At 38.7% G+C, this 22527-nt stretch overlaps 1 pseudogene; it reads right to left on the bottom strand.

Annotated features, from left to right (window-relative positions):
- The window catches only part of LOC118581835, a 28336-nt pseudogene that overhangs the window by 3235 nt on the left and 2574 nt on the right, over window positions 1–22527 (bottom strand).

A 22527-nucleotide genomic window follows, 5' to 3' on the forward strand; every position in this document is an offset into this window, starting at 1 on the left:
TACTGCTCTTAGCTTTTATGTGGGTGCTGGGATCCAAACTCAGGTCTCATGATTATTCAGCAAGTTCTTTACCCAGTGATCCATCTCCACAGCCCTCATGAAAAAAAAAGTTATTTGTGTGTTGTGTAGAGGTGAGAGGACAAAATGAGGATGTCAGTTCTCCCACTATGTGGAATACAGGGACTGAACTCAGGTTCTAAGTCTTAGTAGTGGCAAGTGCTACTACCTGCTGGGCCATATCACAGCTCCATAAAAAATATTTTAAGCATGGTTATTTAAGTGTGAGGGTACAGCTCATAATTAAAAAAATATTCTTTGCTTTTTTCATTAGAAAACCAATTAATCAGAAACTTCATGGGAACAGAAGCATATATGAAAAGGTAGAGCAATAGTGGCCTTGTAATCCTTCTCCATGCTATGAAGAAGGCTATGTCCTTCCCTCCACTTTGACCAAATTCAAAACTCACCCATCTTTTCTTCCAAGTTCACTAATGGAAACTGTTAAGTAATTCCTAGTGGATATTTTAAAGCTTTCTGTGGAGGGCTCAAACTCATGTGTATGGCCATTAGGACCACTCACTCACCGTAAGAAGAAAACTGAGGAGGACAGGCAATGTGATGCACAGAAATTAAAAAGCATTGCTCACCATGTTGTCTACTATACACAGTGAGAGTGAACCCAATGTCATGTGGACCCCCCATGCTCAGCTGACCTCTCATAGCATGAACATCACAGCTTTTGGTTTTAACATTTAAAGGCCACAGATTTTTGTTACAACACAGCTACAAATTAAAGGTAACTATCTCACCTGGAGCTCAAACAGTGATGTGCTCCACTCTGGGATGAACTGTGTTAGATTAAAGAACAGTTGCTTTGTCACCATTATGGGCCCTTGAGAAGGGCTTTTCAAGGGCAAGTTCATGCCTAATTTATATATCCAGAGCTGACTTTTTTGTTTTTGTTTTTGTTTTTTTTTTGGTTTTTTGAGACAAGGTTTCTCTGTGTAGTTTTGGTGCCTGTCCAGGATCTCACTCTGTAGACCAGGCTGGCCTTGAACTTACAGAGATCTGCCTGGCTCTGCCTCCCAAGTGCTGGGACTAAAGGCGTGTACCACCACACCTGGCCAGAGCTGACTTTATATTGAATTCCACCTTCAAGAAGCTAATAATGAGCTGGGCGGTGGTGGTGCCAGGAAAGGCACAAAGCTACACAGAGAAACCCTGTCTCAAAAAAAAAAAAAAAAAAAACCAAAACAACAACAACAAAAAGCTGCTAATAACGACTAATGACTTGTGCTGCCGGTTACCTCAAAGTCATCCTCAGGTAACTCCTTCTTTTTCATAAGCTGTTTCTTCTTCTTTTTGCTCAGATTCTGGTGCTCTACAATCTTGTCATAGTTGAAGTGTTTCTTGCTGGCCTCTTCCTCATCCATTACAAGCAAGGCCATTTCCGCCTATGGAGAGAAACGGACAAACCAACCTCAAATGTACAGTGGAGTTTTCCTGCACTGCTACTCTGGGAATTGCTTATACTCAATGACCGGAGAGTAGAAGAAGGCCAAGACACAGTAGAGCTTTGGTCCATTCCAGGCTGTGATGTGAGAATTAGCTACAGGGAAGGAGGCAAGAACAGTCTTCATGCAAAGGACAGACGTCCATCCCTGCAGAGTCATCGAATTAGGAGGCAAAGGACCATTTCATCTTCACCTTGTTCTCTTTAAGTAATGACAGGGAATTTACTTCGTGATTCCAATTACAGTTTCCAGATGTGTCCTTTAGCAACTAGGAAAAATCTTTTGCTTTTTTTTTTTCTTGCCTCTTTCAATACTGATATACTTTCATGAGCTAGATTCAGCATTTGCTTTGGAGACGAAGCATTCTGTTTCTACTGACTATGAGATTAGAGACACCTCAAGAGTCAAATAAACAACCGCAAGCACTAGAGAAAACACACAGGAGGAGCATGCTCCCTGACCCTCACACACCAGAATACTTTAGTTTCCTTTCCTTCCATCACTGGCACTTCCGTCACATTCGACTTCCCTATAGAGCCACGTCCCATGAACAGATGGATCTTTAAGTAACTTTATGAGCACTTACATGTAATGGATAGAAAACAGAAATATGCATTAAACTGACCAGTTTAGGTGGCCAGTCAAGGCCCACTGCCCGAGCCACAAGGTTATACATAAGCATCACAGCATTTCTAATGAAGATTTAGCATTTGTACATTAAACTTATATTTACTACTAATAAAAGAGAAATTAGCATTTGATGCTGCAGGCTGCAGAAATATGAAGTAGGAATTCAGCTGACAATTGAGGATAAAGTCAAGCCTCAAGGAGTCTTGGTGATATCAGCTTTTGAACATATTAGTTGTGTCCTCCAATGAATTTCTTGTGTGCTATTGTAGTTTTCCCATTTGAGTGATCATTCATTGGGCACAATTTTTCCCCTATACAATTTGGGGTATTTGGATAACATCCCACAACTGTGTGCCTTTCTGCAATTATCTCCATTAGCAAGTATTTGGCCAGGACCATGTCCAGACGAAAGTACTTTATTTCAGATATTTCTCAAACATCCAAGGACAGACTTCAGATACAGAAGCACTCAGACCACCTGCTAATTTCCTGAGACAAGGTAAAAAATATCTTACTGAGACAACTGCCAAGACCAGGGGGATGTTAGGTACAAAGCTTTGTTTGTGCAAATTAAGCTTAACCCCTCCTTTCTCCCATAGCCCAAGTCTGCCTTTAACACAGAACAAACGGGCTTTCACACACCAGGTACATCAAGCCGTGACACAGGTTATCTAGCCACCGAGTTCACTTCCCCAACCCTGCCAGAAAAAAACGGCACAGCCAAGGGGGGGGGGGCAGTTTTATTTTACTCATGATTTAGTGACATAAAACTCCTTATTTTACCTAACTACTTCTAAGAATATAGTTTGAGCACACAAATTCCCCCTTTTGATCTATTAACTGATTAGCTCTTAGTTGACCCCACCTCCTTTAATCACTCCCCTTTTGGGTTGCAAAAGAAGCTGACAATGACTGCTCTTTGTGTGGATCTTATCACCTCTGTCTGACCCTGAAAGAGTTCAAGCCATGTGACCTTGCTTTAGCCGAGTATTGCTGATTGCATGGGTCTTTAACTGTAAACCTCAGAGCCTTGAAGAGAACTAAGATGGGGTAGTTCTAAGACAGAACATAAAGAGAACAGCGGGAAACATGGAGAGACTCTGGGAAAAGTCTATGAAGGGCTGGAACCCTACAGTCTTTGTTAATTTGACAAGCTATAATGGAAACTGTAATGTGGTTGATATGGAAATACTATTTTATGTTTCAACAACAGTATTTTCTGTTCCAGTCATCCTAGAGGGCGAGAATAAGAATGTCTCTTCTTAGTCACAAAGTTCTTGAGAAACTTTGACTTCATATTAGCTGGAGAAACAGTGTTTGGTTAAAGGTAACATTTAAAAACTATGTGGCTAAAATATGTAACTTATAATGTATTTACAAAATCCAATGGAAAAATCAGTTTTAAATTAGACACTGAAAACTCACACGAACCACATCAATTGCACATATCAATCATCAATAAACACTCAACAATGACCACTTTCTACCTTTTGTTTTTCTAGTTCAGTTTCTTCCTCTGAAGATATGCTGTCTTTTGCAGATTTTGTTGGTTTTTTTCTTTATACCTGGTACAACAAACCAGAGGGGGTTAAAATGACAGGATTAACAGCCCAAATCTGTTTATACTCTGAACAAAATGCAAAATATCTAGGAATAATCTTAACAATAAATGTCGAAATTACAGGAAGGAAAAGCACAACCCTGAAAGGCCACAGCTATAAGCATAGTACACAAACCTTCTGGAAGGCAACTAAGCATCGGAAGGAAGGCATTTTTGTTGGTGTGGTGGCACATTTCTCTAATTCTAGCACTCAGCAGAGGAAGAAGGATTCTAAGTTTGATATATAGTGAGACCATGGCAAAACCAAAGCAAAACAGCAGTATTTAATAAAGAGAATCACTAAACCATGGACTGAACACAACGGTTTAGTCCTTTTGTAGTGAAGGAACACCCTCCCCCTCCCTGACACATACACAGGTTATTTAAAAGGTTGAACAATTTGCTTCATCCTAGAAATAGAGAATCGGGTATGCTCTTATCTGAAAAACAGGTGTTTTTTTTTTTTTTTCTTATATGTTTTTGTTTTTAAATTAATTTATTTTGGTTTGTCTGTGTGTGGCTATGCATGTACCACATCAAAGTGAAGGCCAAAGGACAACTTGTGGGAGTTGGTTTTTGTTGGTCTTAATGCAGCGGTGCAATGTTATTCATTAAGCTGAGCTGTTACCATTCGAGAAAAGCCACTGTCAGAGTTTTATTAGGAGAAGGGAAGGACAGAGAGAATGTGATGAGGCCTGTGGAAGACATGTTCAGGGGCAATGGGGGTAGGGGTGGGGGTCGAGAAGAAGAAGAGGTATCTGTGATTTGCTGTTTATGGATTCCCCCGCACATACACATATGGGCTTATAGAGCTATGCCATGCATGCGCATAGATTGCATGATCACACTGCGTGCAAATTACGTGACCATGTAGCACACAGATTCCATAGGGCCTAAAGCCCTGGAATGACTAAATATCTGAACAGCATATGTGCAGTCATGTAGCTAGGGGAGTGGCCAGGAATTCTAACAGTTTTTCTTTTCTGCCATGTGGGTCCTGGGGATCAAACTCAGGTCTTGGGTGTAACAGCAAGCACCTTTACATTCTGAGCTATATCCTGCACATATGTGTGCGTACCAAGTGCATGCCTGGTACCCATGGAGGTCAGAAGAAGGCATCAGATCCCTTGAAACTGCTACAGTTGAGTTGCCATGTGGATGCTGGGAACTGAAATGGAATTCTGTACAGAAGAGTGAGTGCTTTTAGCCACTGAACCATCTCTCCAGCCTCAAATATGGAATTTAGTAATGGCAGCCACCTGTAGGGTTATTCTAGGAACTTCATGACCTAGGAAACTGTAGGAATGTAGTTACTGCTTGGCACACAGTCCTCTAAGAGGCCTGCAACTGTTCCATTATTGTCTGAGTGTGCGGACTTCATAGTCCATATATATCTCAAGTTCCTTAGCAGTTATGCCGACACTATGACTTTGTTTTTCCTTTTGTGTGTCTGAGTGTGCGGACTTCAAAGGTAGATGGAGTCAGGGCGATAAAGTATGAAAGATTAATCTGAAAGCTGTTAGAATGTTACTGCATCATTGATTCCCTGTGAACCGTGGGTGATAAACTGCTTTTTCTTCCAATGAATAGAAAACAACAAACACAGGCTAGGGATATAGCTCAGTTGGTAGAGTGCTTGCCTAGCATGCATTTTTAGGCATCTGTATACTTAGTCCCCAGCTGGTGGTGATGTCTGAGGAGGCTTGCAGGTATGGCATTACACTGAGAACAGGCTTTGAGTGTTTTAGTCTCACCTCATTTCCAGTACACTCTCTCTGCTTCGTGACTGTTAAAGATGTGAGCCCTCAGCTTCTTCCTGCCGCTGCCACCATGCCTGCTGCCTCCACCCTGCCATTATGGGCTCTAACCTTCCGGAACCATAAACCAAAATAAACTCTTTCTTCTCTAAGTTGCCTTGGATATGGTGTTTTATCACAACAGAAATGTAATTCCCCCCCCCCCCCAATGTTTTCTACAGTAATAACAAATCAAGATGCTGGAAAGATGGGTCAGTGGTTGAGAGCACTTGTTCCTGAAGGAATCGTGAATTCAGTTCACAGCACCACATGGTGGTTCACAACCGCCTGTAACTCCAGTCCTGGGGATCCAGGAAGAGAGCACATCTTTTAAAAAAATGTTTTGATTCCAGTTACATGAAGGATACTAAGGAAATGAAAAGTTGTGTTCTGAAACATTATCTCATCAGGGAATCTCACAGCAAGTAGGAAATATCTCTTAAGACAGTCCTGGTCATACATGCCTTAAATATCAGCATCAGGACATGCCTGGGTACACAGTGAGATCCTGTCTCAAAAAACAAACAAACAAAAAACCCCAAAAACCAAAAACTAAAAATAACAACAACAAAGCAAAATAAACAAAGCTTTTTTAAAAAAAAATCTCTTGGGAATATAATATTGCAAGAAGCACATAAGGATCAAATCTATTGACTCACATAAAAACCAAGACTCTAAGTCAGTTGTGCGAATTTTATATAGTTACAGAAAATAAATTAAAATAATTGTTGTATCAACAGTAATAGACTCTCCTTTTTTTCCCCTCCACATCTGAGGACTGAACCCAGGGCCTTGCGCTTGCTAGGCAAGCGTTCTACCACTGAGCTAAACCCCCAACCCCGTAATAGACTGTCAAAGTATCTTTTGTTGTTTTGTCAGTTAAAACATTATGAAGAAAACTGATCATGCCCAGAGACACTCCTGTCCACCAACTTCATGATACAGGTTGAATTTGTCCAAAATATTCCTAACTACTATTTCAACCTTTTTTAAAAAAAAATAACTTATTTATATTTATTTTATGTGCATTGGTGTAAAGGTGTCAGATCCCCTGCAACTGGAGTTACATACAGACAGTTGTGAGCTGTCATGTGGGTGCTTCAGGTCCTCTGGAAGAGCAGTCAGTGCTCTTAACCACTGAGCCATCTCTCCAGCCCTATTTCAACCTTTTAAAAACTTCATTTTATGCTCATGTGCAGGGACACACATATGCACAAGCGCCACAGTTCAGTTTGTGGACAGTCAGAAGACACTTATTGAGACTGATTCTCTCCATCCACTGTGAGGTTCTGGGGAAGAAACTCAGGTCCATCAGGTATGTGTGACAAACACTTCTACCTTCAGAACCATTTCGTCAGCTCCAACTTCAACCTTTAAACAAATTCTATAGTCTATAGTCTTGAGCAAACCATGCCCAAAAATTGTCCATTATTTGTCCTTGGACTGACTTCAAACTGGGCATGCTCAGTAGTGTATTCCTTAATTGAGCATGCTTAGGAATATGCCTACCTCTATGAATGTGTAGGCTCTCTGAGCAACAAACATCCTCATGCTGAAGAGGGCACTGCTTTAGAAAAACCTGTGTAGTACTGATCTGCTGCAGGTAATCTCTCTCCATTTTTTTTGTTGTTGTTGTTGTTGTTGTTATTTCTTGGCTATTTTTGTTCATCCCTTTTCACTCACCAAGATGTAAATCTGTATTTGGTTATAATTAATAAAAAAGCTTGGGCTGGAGAGATGGCTCAGCGGTTAAGAGCACTGGCTGTTCTTCCAGAGGTCCTGAGTTCAATTCCCAGCAACCACATGGTGGCTCACAACCACCTGTAATAAGATCTGGTGCCCTCTTCTGGCCTGCAAGGGCACATGCAAATAGAATACTGCACACATAATAACTAACTAACTAACTAAATCTCCAAATTTATTTATAGAATACTGTACACATAATAAATAAATAAATAAATGAATGAATGAATAAATAAATAAATAAATCTCCAAAAAGCTTAATGATGTATCCATGAAAAATGATGTGCTATAAAACAAAGTCTGTAACAGAACTATCATAAGGAAATTCTGTATCACTTTTAGTGTCTGAGAAAATGCTTCTCCTACTTTAGTTAAATGCTCCATATGGGGCAGACAGTAAGAGTTCCCCGTAGATGTAGGTGAGGTCTCAGTATTGAACAGATGGGGAATGGTTAAGACCCTCCACTGACTCCTTTTTGATGCAAATTTCTGCATCCAAGATCACCTATCCTTTCTTTAGGGTGCTACACTGTGGTTTTGCTTAAAAACTAAAACAATAAAACAGTGTTGTTTCCACATCTAGCTTATATTCAATGTGGGTACTGGCTCTGTCTCTAATCTTTACAATATCCTTGCAGAAGCACATTACGATTCAGATTCTATCAGCTACCAACTGCTCCTGGGCAATCTATCACCTTCATTATAGTCAACTAGAAAGTGAGCTGAAAATCCATACTGTACGTTGTAAACATATAACACACTAGCTGATGAGTCAAATAGGTAAAATATAGTTGAATTTCATGGTGGCTTATAAAATACTTAAAGATGGCAAGACAAAGGGTACATTAAAAAAAAACAGGGATGTACTATACCCTTTAGTCCTACTTTTTCAAAAGCACAATCTTATTATAGAGTTTATACAATTAGGGTTGCTGTGTTGCCCAGTGGTCAAGTGATTGTCTAGTATTCATGAGGCCTTCTATCTACCCTTAGCACCAAAAAGGGAAAGTTACAAATTAGCAATATGAAAAAATTTCCAATATTTCATTTCCAAAAGAAAAAATTAACTTTCATCTTAAAAGTTTATTTTCAAAACTCTCATAACTCTCTTGTTAACAAGTTTGCAGTTTACAGGAAAACTGTAACAAATCTCTGGTGATCACACTGGTTCCTAACTCAACCCAAATAAATATCACATCTGGCATCAATCAAAATTAATTCTTTCATATTCTGAAAGTTTATGTAATTTTATAAGGTGTGTAAGTTTAGCTCTACAGGATGCCCAAGGGCAAGATTGTTACAAATATACTCAAGTTCACCTTCTTATACTACTGTTTCATGTACAGAACTTGAATTTTTTTTTATAAATTTTATTTATTTATTTTACATCCTGACAGTACTTTCTCCTCTCTTTCTAGTCCCTCCCTGTATCTCCCCTCTGTTCCCACCTCCCAATCCATTTCCCCCTCAGTTTCTGTTTAGGAAAGGGGAGGTCTCCCATGATTATCATCAACAAAACATGGTATATCATACTTCTAATCATCGTATCTTGAGTATTTTTTGGAAACTAGGTATATATCCTTAAGTAAAGACTGCATTTTACTTCTAATGTCCCAGATGTATCTTGAAAAATTAACAATGAAGGCAACATTGTGGTGATACATTCATACAATTTAGGCCACCTGAGTTACTTTAAATCTCAGTCAAAGAAAAAACAAACACAAAAACAAGACAATGAATTTTGAGCTAACACTAGTTCCCCTTAAGAATCACTACTGTCTAACAAGTACTGGAGGGAAAAAAGAATCCACCATCAAACCTCACATCTGGAGGCACATACAAAAAGACACAACCTCCTTTTGACTTCCTTACAGCAACTGACTTCTATAAGGCTATAAATATGCTCCCATATGTGCTAGTTGGTTTTGTTAACTTGACAGAAACCCAGATATATTTGGGAAAAGGAAATCTCATTGAGGAATTGCTTTCATCAGATTGTCTCGTGGGAATGTCTGGGAGCATTTTCTTGATTAATGGTTGATATGGGGAGGATCCAGTCACTGTGGGCCACGCTACCCTTGGGCAAATGATTCTGGGTGGTATAAGAAAGGAAGCTGTGCAAACCAGCACTCTTCTATGGTCTCTGCTTCAGTCCCTCCCTCCCTCCAGGTTCTTACCTTGAGATGATGGTCTGCTATGGAAATGTCAGACAAGTATGCTGTCATGGTTTGAATAGGAATGGCCCCCACAGACTTATGTGTTTGGATGCTTGGCCACAGGTGGATGAGTGGCACTACTCAGGGTATGGCTTTGTGTCTCTGTGGAGGTGGGCTTTGAGGTCTCATATGCTCAAGCCAGGCCTATTGCTGTGGATAGTGCTCTTATAAATAAAATGCTGTTTGGCCAGTGGCCAGGCAGGAAGTATAGGTGGGACAAGAGAGAAGAGAATTCTGGGAGGTGGAAGGCTGGGGGGGAGACACTGCTGCCCGTCGCCATGACAAGAAAGATATAAGGTACTGGTAAGCCATGAGCCACACGGCAGAATATAGATTAATAGAAATGGGCTAAATATAAGAATAAGAGCTAGACAATGGTAGGCCTGAGCTAATGGCCAAGCAGTTTAAATAATATAAATGTCTGTGTGATTATTTTATACATGGGCTAAGGGACCACGGGGGCTTGGTGGCACCTGGTAGAGAAGCTCTCCAACTACAGCCTATTGTGGCCCACAGTCTCCTGTTGCTGCCCGTGGATCTGGATGCAGAACTCTCAGCTCCTTCCCCAGCACCATGATGACAATAGACTGAACCTCTGAAACTGTAAGCCAGTCCCAACTAAATGTTTTTCTTATTAAGAGTTGTTGTAGGCCAGGGTGGTGGTGGTGCATGCCTTTAATCCCAGCATGGCAGGCAGATCTCTGTGAGTTCCAGGACAGCCAGAACTATTTCACAGAGAAACTTTGTCTCAAAAAACCAAAAAAAAAAAAAAAAAAAAAAGGGAAACGAAGAGTTGCCATGGTCATGGTGTCTCTTCATAGCTAACTAATACATATTGATTTTGGTTAGTGTTTTATCATAGCAATGGACTCCAAAATGGGACACTATGTTCCTTACACCCTGTTGGATCATGAGCACAAAACATTAACATCAGTCTTTATTCTTGTTATATTGTGTATATACGTTGGTAGGGAAAAGGTCAGTTATCCTGAGAAGAACATATCTGAAATTAACTGAAATTAATTAAATCCATCGGTTTGTGCATGTACATGCTATATGTCAAACATATTTCTTTCAAAGTCCAGTTATACTGTAAGTACATACTGGACAGAAACATAAAGTATGGGAAAAGACATCAGAGTGACAGAAGTCAAGAGTCATTTAATAACATGGTTTGTTGTCTAAGAAATGTGTCACTAGTAGATTCTGTCACTGTGTGAACATTGTAGAGTTCCATCTATCACATATGCACTTTGCATTGTTATATGGTGCATGGCTTTACGGAAGTATCTTCTACCAAGTGCTGAAAGTAGCTGACAGTGACTGCCTGCTCACTGAATGGATACTAAGTGAATGAGGGCAAATGGCTTTGCACTTGGCCTACACAGTCTGGTTTTAGGGAAGGGGTACTACTGAAAGGGACATGTTCTTTTTGTGAATCAGCCTGTGAGGTTCAGCTGGCTCTCTTCTGCCTCGGCTCCTTTCCTGCTATCCTTGCTGCACATACTTTTGCTTCTTGGCTGGCCTTCAGATTTGTATGTCTTGTCTTTATCCATTCTCAGGTATCCTGAGCAAAGTAGTCTTTAAAACTGAGAACTTCTTTAATCAATTTCCTTAGGCAATAACCCTCCCCAGAATGATCTGTTTTGGGGCCAGCAATGGACCTTTTTCTGCAAAAATTGAGTTTCCTAGTTCTCACCACTGTCTTTTTCAACATGTTTTCTTTGTAGCAATCAGTAGTATGTTAACAAATATCACTTTCTTGCTTTAAAGCTATTTGGTGGCTTGCTATAATCCACAATAAATTCCTAACTTTCTGTCATGACAATAAAGCTCTGCAGGCCACATCCTATTAGATCTCCACCCTAGCTCCACACAGAACTCCCTCTCTGACCATGTCCCAGCAATATGGATGTCTTTCCATTTCTCCAACACTACATAAAATGTCCTTTCTCATTTTACATCTTTTCCTTCCTGTGCAATGTTCTTCCTCCAGCAGTTCATGCCCAAGGTCTCAGCTCAAATACACCACCTCAAGGAAGCCTTCTTTGCCTATCCTACTTACAGGATACACCCATTTTCTCTTTCTTTTCCCAGTTATAGTCTCTGTACCACTCTCTCTTAAAACATTTACTATACTTACATAATCTTGTTTCTATTTTTTAGTACACCTTCCCTAAAACCAGACTGTACAAAAGACACTGTCTTGTCTTTATTATTACCGCATGGCTCTATCCTATCAGACTGCACTGCATTTGACAATCACAATATTTAACGGTAGAATGAACAAACTTGGCAAGACACCCTTTATAGTCATACATTTCATGTGAAAAGTTCTCAGCCTATTTTCCTCTAAAACAACCAAACACCAAAAACTGTTAAAACCAGATAGAAACAATTCTTATGGAGCACTCTGAAATAAACACATTGAAAGCAAACAAATTCTACCTATATTGTTCACTCAGAATGTGTGATACTATCGCTAGAGAAAGCTTACGTGAAATTTCAATGTGCTCTCTTTAAGAAATTGGCAACCCCATACCACTGAACCATTTAGGTTATTCTTTGAATTCTGCTCTGAGTTCTGCAATCTGACCAGTTTGCATCTGTCAAATAAAGCACTTTGGACACAAAATAAGGAAACTTTAATGCTTCACAACACTCCATAATAAACTTTGTGTCAGTCAGAGGAAACAGCTTCCAGATTTCATTGCACAAAAACTATGAAAGGTCAAGACAGTATGTCCTCCCAAACCCATCAGTTCTATAGCAATGGTCTCCAGTGAGTATTACCAAGATGAACTCCAGGACACAGAACTGAACAATCATAAAACTAACCAAAGAACTTGGAGTTTAAAGACATGATGGAATAGCTCAATGAACTCAAGGAGAATAACACACCTGAGTGGTGCCCAAGAAAACACAAACCTGAGTCTGAAATGACACGATAAAGGCAGTACAAGATTCGAGAAAGGAATTCAACAGGCAGAGAAACACTGAGGAGACTTCAAGCTGGAATGAAGATAGGATTGATAAATTTAACACAATTAGAAAAGCTTCATAAGTAAAACTGATCAAATAGAAGACATACGATCAGAACCTAAAGACAAACTAGGGGAATAAGACAAGCTAAGAATATGAAGAAAGCAGAAACACAAAACAAAACACAGGAGAGAAACTGGGACTCCATGAAAAGACCAAATCTTTGACTTATAGGCACAGATGATCCCAGGGCAATGGCTTTTGAACAATCATGTTCAAAAGACTCCTAGAAAAGATATACCCAGACGATCTAAGAAGCACAGCTAATACCAAATAGAGAATACCATAAGCAAAACTCCCCACAACATATCACAGTTAAAACACTTAAACAGAACAAAGAAAGGATTGAAAGTTCCAAGAGGAAAATCCCAAGTCACATAAAAAGGAAAACCCATCAGAATAACAGCTGATTTCACAATGGAAACTTGGAAAGCCAAAAGAGCAATGCACTCCAAGTTCTACAAAACCACCTACATAGACTACTGTACCCAGCAAAGCCATCTGTCATGGTTGAAGGAGAAAGAAAAACTTTCTACGACTCAAATGGGCTAAAAAAGTTCATGTCATCGATAATCTGACTGAGGGAGACTGGCTCCTACCTGTATTCTCAACCTTCCTAATGCTGTGACCCCAACCATAAAAGTATTCTCACTGCTACTCCAAAACTCTGAGTTTGCTACTGTTATGAATCGTAATGTAAGTCTCTGTGTTTTCCAATGGTCCTAGGGACTGGTGAAAGAGTTGTTCAACTCCAAAGGAGTGGGGAACCGCTGCTTTACTCAGTGCCTTGTGAAAGGGTTTTATGTTTACAGCACAATGAGTTCAAGTCCTTGCTTTTTCTGTTCAGTCCAATTTCTGCACAGCAGACAACAAGCTAGGTACTAATTAACCACGAGATCCTTAAAATATCCCTGCCACTCTCTTAGACGTTCTAGCCAGTCACAGGACTGGCTACTCTGCAAACTATGTCTGTGTTGATAATGACCAAACGGTTGCCTTAAGGAAAACAGATATTGGTGATACAGATCAGGATGCAGAATCTCCAGACAAGCAGGCTACAAGTGTTTAAGTGTTAAGTGTTAAGTGCTTAAGTGTTGAAAATAACATGATGCGGCTGTATCTTTTAGAATTCCTACACTATACTTTGTAACTAATCAATAGCAGAATACCCCCTCACAGCACACCAGGAAGCAGTCGTCTGTCACTAGCTTTCTTGGACCAGCACAAGTCCAAGTGTGAGTCTATTACACAGTGAGTACTGCTGCAGGCAGAGTGCAGGGTGAGAGAGAAGCCATTTAGCTATGTAACAAACTATTGTCATACACAAAAATCTGGCTACTTGTTATTAATATGAAAACTAGTAGTACTGGATTATTCTACTTCTGTTGTTTATAAAACTTTTAAAATCACATCTGCAGAAAAACGTGCTCCTATTTCAAGTGGTCAACAATTCTGTGTAGCTGTCATGTGAGGTGCAGCTATGTCCTTCCTATTCCCTAGGATCTTAGTAACTGACACACTGCCTACTAAGAGAATCTAAGATCAAACATTGGGATTCCACATGTGCTAGAGAAATGTTCTACCATTGAAATACATCCTTGGTACAAAGAATCCAGTTCAAAGTATATGGGTAAAATAATGGAGGGAAACAAACAAACAAATAAAAGTCCCCAAACAAAACAAACAAACAACATAAAACATTAGCAGACTGACTCAGGCTTAAAGACAAAAAGACACTCTGAAAATATGTTCAAACAATATAATAATCTTAGCCAAAAATTTCATTTCACAAATAACTATTCCTTACATGTAAATCAGCCATGGTGACTGACAATTTTTAGGTATCAGGCTAGGGAATGTGAGATGAAAAGTAGAGGTAAATAATCTGATTATTATAATCATGTTTTTATAATTTACACAGATTATTTCCACATACATATAAATAAAATGCATCTACTATATACTGTATCAAGAATTATTGGGAGGGGTGGTGGAGAGATAGCTTAGCAGTTAAAAGCACCTGTTGGCTCATGCAGAGGATCTAGGTTTGAATCCCAGCACCCACCTGGCAGCTCACAACCACCTGCAACTCCAATTCTAGGGGATCTCATGCACATGAAGTAAAAATAAATAAATCTTAAAAATGTTTTTTGAAAGAATTATTATTTCAAGGACATAAATAATGAAATGGTTCTTATATTTCTTTTTCTTCAATTATTATTAGCTTTTTCTTGTTCATTTTCTAGAATATGAGTACTGCTCATTCAAATATTTTACCGCATTATGATCTGGCTATATTGTAAGACATGGACTGAATTACCTTAGGTCTATGAAAGAACAACTGCTTTCATATTCCAGGCCATCACAATCTTCATAAATCTTACTTGCTGTTTCTGGAGAATCACATTCCACTACTGCATAATAGTCTTTCATCTGTTTGAACTGACAGTCTCTTAGCTTCTCTCTAGAGGACCTAATAGGGAAAAACTAAATCCAACATATGTACACAAGAACATAGAGACCTCTCCATTAAAAGGTCAGAAAACAACTTTTTCAAAAGTTGCTTTTCTCTTTCTACCATGTAGGTTCTGGGTATTGAATTCAGGTCCTTAGGTTGTCAGACTAGAGGGTAAGCACCTTTACCCATTAGCTATCTCACTGGCCAGGATCTGAACTTTATAAGTTTAATTTCACTTAACTATCCTCTGTTCCTTGAAGGTCTTCCTCTGCCACTTTGTTACCATCCAGTTAACCACTGGTTTTATTAAGTGCACATGCAGCTCCACCTAGTGGTTTACAACTACTTAAGTTGTTTTCTGTAACATAAAACCATGTTTTATTCCTTTATTTTCTATTCAACACTCAAAAATATAATATGAAGATAAAAACAATACTAATTCACAGCAATGAAGATAATTATGAACTGTATTTTTTTCAAATACTGCAATCATTATTTCCAAGCATACACACAAAATAATAATAATAATAATAATAATAATAATAATAATAATACACACATAATGCACCGCCAACTGTCTGAATCCTAACTGTTAGTGTAAGTGCAAACTTCAGTCCTATTAAGGTAATAGAATTCCGAGTGAAGCACGTGACTTTACTAGGGTTAGTTTTATATTATAGAGTAACTCAGTACCAGTCTTTCTCGGGGGCATCCTCAGGAATACTCAGTAACTCTACTGGTCCTTGAACTTGCTCTTCCTTCATCCGTTCCTTTCCAAACTCCGAAGGATATATCTGAACACAAAAAATAAGACTGATAATCCATACATTCTTTCTTATAGAATATGAAGACCTGTCAAAACTAAGACGTCAAGAGTCAGCACTAGGTTCAAAAACAACAACTCATTTCAAACTCACTGCAGGAAAGCAAAACTCATTTCTAACTACATGAAGATAAAGCAGCTGAAGAGTTTTCACTAAGTAATTTTGGCCAGAGTATAAGAGATAGGGTGGGGACAAAACCAAAGCATCATGAACAACAACCCGCACTCCCATCTCCAGAACCCATGTCGGAGGAAATAATCTACTTTTGAAAGGGGTTCTCTAACTTCATACACACATGCGTGCATACACATAAAACTAAATATACAGCAAAAAAAAAAAAAAAAAGATTTGCTTCTCCCTTCTTACTACCTGCTAATTTTCATACTCAAATGTACTGAACAACTTCCAGATTAATACAATAATTTTTCAAAGAGGAAAATTAAGGCAGTTTAATTAGAAATAAAGTCAGATTTAAGTTAAAACACCTAGAAATATTTACTTTAAATAAAATCAATTTTCTCACCTTTACAGAAAATACAATTCCTCCTTTGGGCTTAAATGAATTGAACAAAGCCAGCAAATGTTTTGCCTTTAATCTATCCCAGTCCATGTTGCAAACTGCTAGTCGGTGTGTAATCTGAGAAAGTTAAAGCATTATTAATTATTATAGAATCTGTATTTTTTTTTTTTTTTGAGACAGGGTCTCACTATGTAGTCTAGGGCTGTCCTGGAATTCACTATACAGTCCATCCAGGCTGGCCTTGAACTCACAGAGATCTATCTGCTTCTGCCTCCCAAGTTCTGAGATCTGTATCATTTTCAATGCCTGAAAAAAAAAAAAAAAAGATAAACAATGTAGTGTAGTCTTTCTCTAGTTCTGAAATCATCTGTGTTATTTAACTGATTTAACATGCAGAGGGAGCGTCAGGCGGGGCAAACAATAGGAAAACCACAAGAGATAAGCACTACCTCTAAATTGGTTTTTGGAGTTCTTGAACCAGGGTGTGATCACAAACTGATGTTTTAACCGTAACAGTTTTAAACATAGTTTACCACCAGTGCGGAGTGAGGAAATGGGTTACCCCAGAGCATTTCGTATGGTGCAATAGGAACATAAATACAAACTCCTAGCAAAAACAAGTCTAAAGCTGCTTTTATGTATTTTAAATGACTTATGTAGAAATTCTTCCTGAGCAGGATGCACACACTTGAGATCCCAGCACTCTAGAGGAAGGCAGAAGCAGCAGGACCACAGCAGGCTCAAGGCCAGCCAAGTATTCACAGAAAGGTTTTGTCTCCAAAGGCCTTTGACAAAGATCAACATAAATTCATGATACAATTCCTAAAGAAGCTAGGAATAGGAGGAACATCTCAACAGAAGAAAGTCTCTAGATGACAAACGTAAATCCAACATTATACTAAATAGGGAAAACTGAAAAGTATTTCCTCTAAAATCAGGAAGGAGATAACAGTGTCCAGTTTCTCTACTCTGATTCAAAATAGTACTTAAGCCAGAGGTTGTCAACCTGTGTGTTGCTACCCCTTGGGCAACCCTCTATTTCCAAAAATATTTACATTATGATTCATAACAGTTATCAAAATTACAGTTATGAAGTAGCAGTGATAATAATTTTATGGTTGGGGGTCACCACAACATGAAGAACTGAATTAAAAAGTCACAGCATTAGGAGAGTTGAGAACCACTGACTTAAGGGATACATACAGGAAAGGAAGAAGTTAAACATCCCTATTTTCAACGTAATCACATACTTAAAGGTTTCTAAAGGCTCTACCTGGAAATTCTTGGACCTTCCACTCTATCTCCTAGAATGTTGTCTAAAACTTGTGTGTGTGTGTGTGTGTGTGTGTGTGTGTGTGTGTGTGTGTGTGTGTTACATGCAGAAGCTGGAGGTCAACACTATAGTGTCTTCTTTGATCACTCTATATGTTGTTGTTGTTGTTATTATTATTATTAAAGACAGGGTCTGACTATGTAGTTCTAGCTGTCCTGGAACTTAGGCCAAGCTGGCCTCAAACTCATAGAGATTTACCTGCCTCTGCCTCCTAAGTGGTGGGATTAATTGTGCCACTATCCCAGGCTCCACGTTATTTTTTTTAAAGACAGGGTTTCTCACCAAATCTGAAGCTCACTGGTTGGTTAGACTGGCTGGCAACTACCCTTCAGGATCCTACTATTTTTGTGTCATTGAAACTTAGGTCCTTATAAACATAAGCACTTTATGGATGGAACCATCTCCCTAGATCTGCTAAATCCAGATTTAAATTTGTGTGTATATCCATCATGAAACTAGAAAAGGTCCATGACAGTGGAGGAAGAGATCTTAAGGGAGTTAGGGAAGAGATAATGAAGGCATACATGTGCAGAAGGCGGAACTATTTGGGGTGAGGCAAAGGATGAGTAAGAGCAGGGCAGAAAGGATAGAGAGGGCAGAACAGAAGGAAGATGAGCATGAACGAAGTGTACTGGCATAAATGTATGAAAATGCCACAGCAAGGTACATTACTTTGCATGCTATCTTTAAAAATTAATTAAAAACAACATTTTACAAAAGAAACAGTGTCTCAAAAAAACAACAAAAAGGGGTAAAAGGAGGAAAAGAACTTCTTTGCCATTTCATCTGCTTGGACACACATCTAATCTACATACACTAGCTCCATTTCAAGGTGTTTATTCTTTCTAGGGTTGGAATCGAACTTAAGAGGCTTGTACATGCTAGGTTAGTGGTGTACCACTGAGTTTATCTCCAGTCCTTAAGACATTTTATTCTCAATCATCATTAATTCTGCCAGGGTCTGATGATGTGGCTCACTGGCAAATATCGTACCTGGCAGTTAGGGGGCCCTGGGTTCAATCAACAAGTCCCACAAACATTTTTACCAGTGAAGCTTCTCTCAACTTATTTTTAATGCTTTCTTTTGTTTACTTTTCTTTTCTGAGATAGGGTTTTACTGAGTGAGTTTATAATCCAAGCTAGCTTAGAACTCACTATTTATTCCAGGCTGATCTTAAAATTAGAGCAATTTTCCTGCTTCCTCAGTGGTGCTACTATGGGTGTGCGCCACCAAGCCCTGCTTTATTTAACCTACACATGCTAGCCAAGAATTCCACCACTGAATTAGCTGTCCAGTTCTTTCCTAGTTAATTTAATAATATCAACCCTACCACCCATAAAAGTTAACTGTCCTGTTATTCATAAATAATTTACTGAAAATGTTACCTCATCAGCCTGAGAAGCATCTTTCTCTAATTCTCTCCAAGCATGTTCAAATCCAGGTTCTTCTGGAAATAAATCTTCAAAATCATCTTCATCTTCAGACTAGTTTCTATATTTCCTTTACCCCTTGCAAGATCAGGACCACTGTCACTTTCATCCTCCTCCTCCTCACTATCTTCATCTTCCTCTTCTTCCTTGTCTTCGTTTTTATCATCATCAGCTGAAGTTCTGTCACCACTTGTGACTTCAGATTCCTCATCACTGTCTGAATCTTCCTCCAGGGCATCTTTGTCCAGCGTTTTACCATCACTGTCTCTTGCCATTGTGACTGGAAGCACTTCAGCACATTGGGGGAGGGAGAAAGGAGACACACATTCTGAACTAAATTAAATCCAAATTATTGACATTAGATCCAGTATAACTTTTACAAAACAGAGAAAAGGAACATAAGCTCAGTAAAATTCATGCTATAGCAAGTTATTTAAGTGAACTCATAACATTTATAAGATGATGTAAGTGTGTTTATATACTCATTTAGTATTCGTGGAGTACCTGCTTTATGGTATGTTTAATACACAACCACTGGCAAAAAAAAAAAAAAAAAAGGTATCAATTTCCAGTTGAATAAGTGACAAGTATTAAACAATCAAATCAATATGCACACACATAAAATGGAACTACTCTACAAGCATTAAAGCTTCCCAGAGCTACTAAACAGTAACTAAAGGATGAAGAGAAATTAATTAATCAAAGTGAGAAAAATGATGAAGGAAATTTGTTCCAAGTAGTAAGAAAAGCATCTGTAAAGAATTGTCAATTACAAAAAAGCAGCAATCATGTGTGGTCTGTAGCTAGCAAGGAGTCAAGTAACAAACAGTCTAAGGAATTAACATGGAGGCATAATAACGGGGATGGGTGATGTTCTGTATGCTGTGAATATGTGTTGTTCTGATTGGTTGATAAGTAAAGCTGTTTGGTCAATGGTGAGGCAGAATAAGGTTAGGCAGGACATTCTAACTAGAGAGAGGAAGGAGAAAGACAGAGCTGGGAGGCGCTGCTAGCCGCCACCAGAAGAAGCAAGATGTAATGTACTGGTAAGCCACAAGCCACGTGGCTTCTATATTTATAGAAATGGGTTAATTTAAGATATAAGAGCTAGCTAGCAGAAGCTTGCCATGGCCATAATTTAAAAATGATATAAGCCTCTGTGCGTTTATTTGGGTCTGAGTGGGTGCAGGACTGGGCAGGACACAGAAAAACTTTCTTCTACAGATGGGCTTTGCCACTGCTCCATTTTCAAAAGGAGGACACTACTAGATTCGCACATTGAGATATCATCTGAATTACACTGAAGAAAACTGGAGGGGTAGAGGGTATGAATAATAAAAATGGAGGGACAGTACAGTACTCTACACAAGACATGAAGGCAATATAAAGCTGATGGCAATAGAAATGTGGCAAAGTGAAAAGCTTTGGGAAAACCAGATAGTATGGTGACGGGAGTATTTGACATGGGGAACAACAGTTTTAGAAGTATCAATGAGGCCTGCTTTCCTAGCTTACAGACACAGCCAGCTAGCTGGCTAGACAGGTAAACATGGAACACTGGAAAGTAACTAATTTGATGAAGAGACTTTACTTTAGTTAAGTTCTGGATATTTGAATTAAAGTGTCTTCAAGGTTAATAAAGTACTTGCCTAACATGTCCAAAGCACTAGGTTTGATCCCTAGAACCACAAAACATGGCCTTTGAGTCATGTAACAGAAACTATCAATAAAGCTGTTTACTATAAGAGATATGCTCAGTAAAGTGTGAGCTAGAGATAAAATTTATAACTCATTCATACATAACTGACAAAAGAAGTTGCATTATGAATGAGATCACTAAATAGAAATACTAAAGAAAAAAATTTTAACTGACATTTTGTAACTGCTAGTTAACCACACAAGATGTTTTGTTTAAATATGATTTCCTTTTTCTTCCACAGCTCTGAAAGAGCTCATCTTCTACTTCTAACGGCAATCACCTCTGCATGCGTCTTGTGCACTATGTTTAAGCTGGCATTCCTGTTTCAGCTTACTCCAGAGGCTCTAAGTTTGGAGAATGTAAAGTAAATCTTAAAACTTAAGATGAACAATGAAATTTGTGTTTATTTTAATACTTTTTTATAATATTTATTCATTAATCCACTACTCACTGCCTACAATGTGTAAAACATTGAACTAAGGAAGGCAAGAGGGAATTTATAAGCTCTTATGCCCTTGATGGGCTCATAAATGAAGAGATATTATTGATTAATGAATCTATGAGTTAATGTACCATATTGAGGCATTAAAACTTGTCTACAGGGGAAGGAGAGATGGCTCAGTGGTTATGATCATGTAGAAATCTGGGTTTGGTTTCCTAAGCACCTGTAACTCCAGTTCCAGGGATCTAATGCCCTCTTCTTTGATGGCCACAGTACATGTATATACACATACAAACAGCTTTAAAACATTGTTGGCATGGCTGTGCATGATGTGCCTGTGCATGGTGGGTGGGGAGGAGGCACACATGTCATGTGCTGAGGTCAATTCTGTGGAGTTAGTTCTCTCCTTCCTCCTTTCCATGGACACTGAGGATCCAACTCAGGCTGCAGGGCTTGAGCAGCAAGCACCTTTGCTTGCTGAGCCACTCGCCTGTTTAATTGAAAACAGGGTCTCATGTAGCCTACACTGGCCTCAAGACCACTATGGAGCTGCAGATGACCTAGAACTCCCGATCCTTGTGACTTCTCTTCCAACTGCTGGGATTATAGACATTTATCAGCATGCCAGGATACAGGGAGGTATTTATAGTAAGAAGACTTTACAGATACTATTGGGCTTAGAACTACAAACCTCTTTATACTCTACTGTCTAAAAGAATAGGACTTCCAATCTACATACATCCAATCCTAAATTTGCTCAAAAAGTACTTTGGTCTTCAAACTTAGTCCCAATCACCACTCCCATCCCCTCAAATCCCAATAGAAATAATGGATTCCTTAGGAACTTTTCTCTGATTATATTTTGATTAACAACTTTTGAATTTTTTCAATCTCACTTACAGACCTTCTGTTACAGTATTTTGTATTACAGGTTTGACTTTCCTACTTTAGGTCTACGCTGTCCAATATGGTAGCTAACAGTCTAAAAAGACAATTTAGTGCTTGAAATATGGCTCTTTCAATTTGAGATTAATGCTAAAATATAAAAGTATAAATTTGTTACCATTAATTACATAGAAATGAAATTTTGATTTACTGGATATAAATAAAAAATTTATTTCTAGTGCTTATTTTTCCTTTTTAATGCCACTACTAGGAAATTCATCACTATGTATTTCTAGTGGACAGTGCCACTAGACCAAGGTCATCATACAGAGTTTAGCAGGTTGTTATCTACCTAAAGGGAAAAAGAGCTACAACCAATCTAATCTCCATTCAT

The sequence above is a fragment of the Onychomys torridus genome, chromosome 4 (genome assembly GCF_903995425.1).
Source record: "Onychomys torridus chromosome 4, mOncTor1.1, whole genome shotgun sequence".
Classification (NCBI taxonomy): domain Eukaryota; kingdom Metazoa; phylum Chordata; class Mammalia; order Rodentia; family Cricetidae; genus Onychomys; species Onychomys torridus.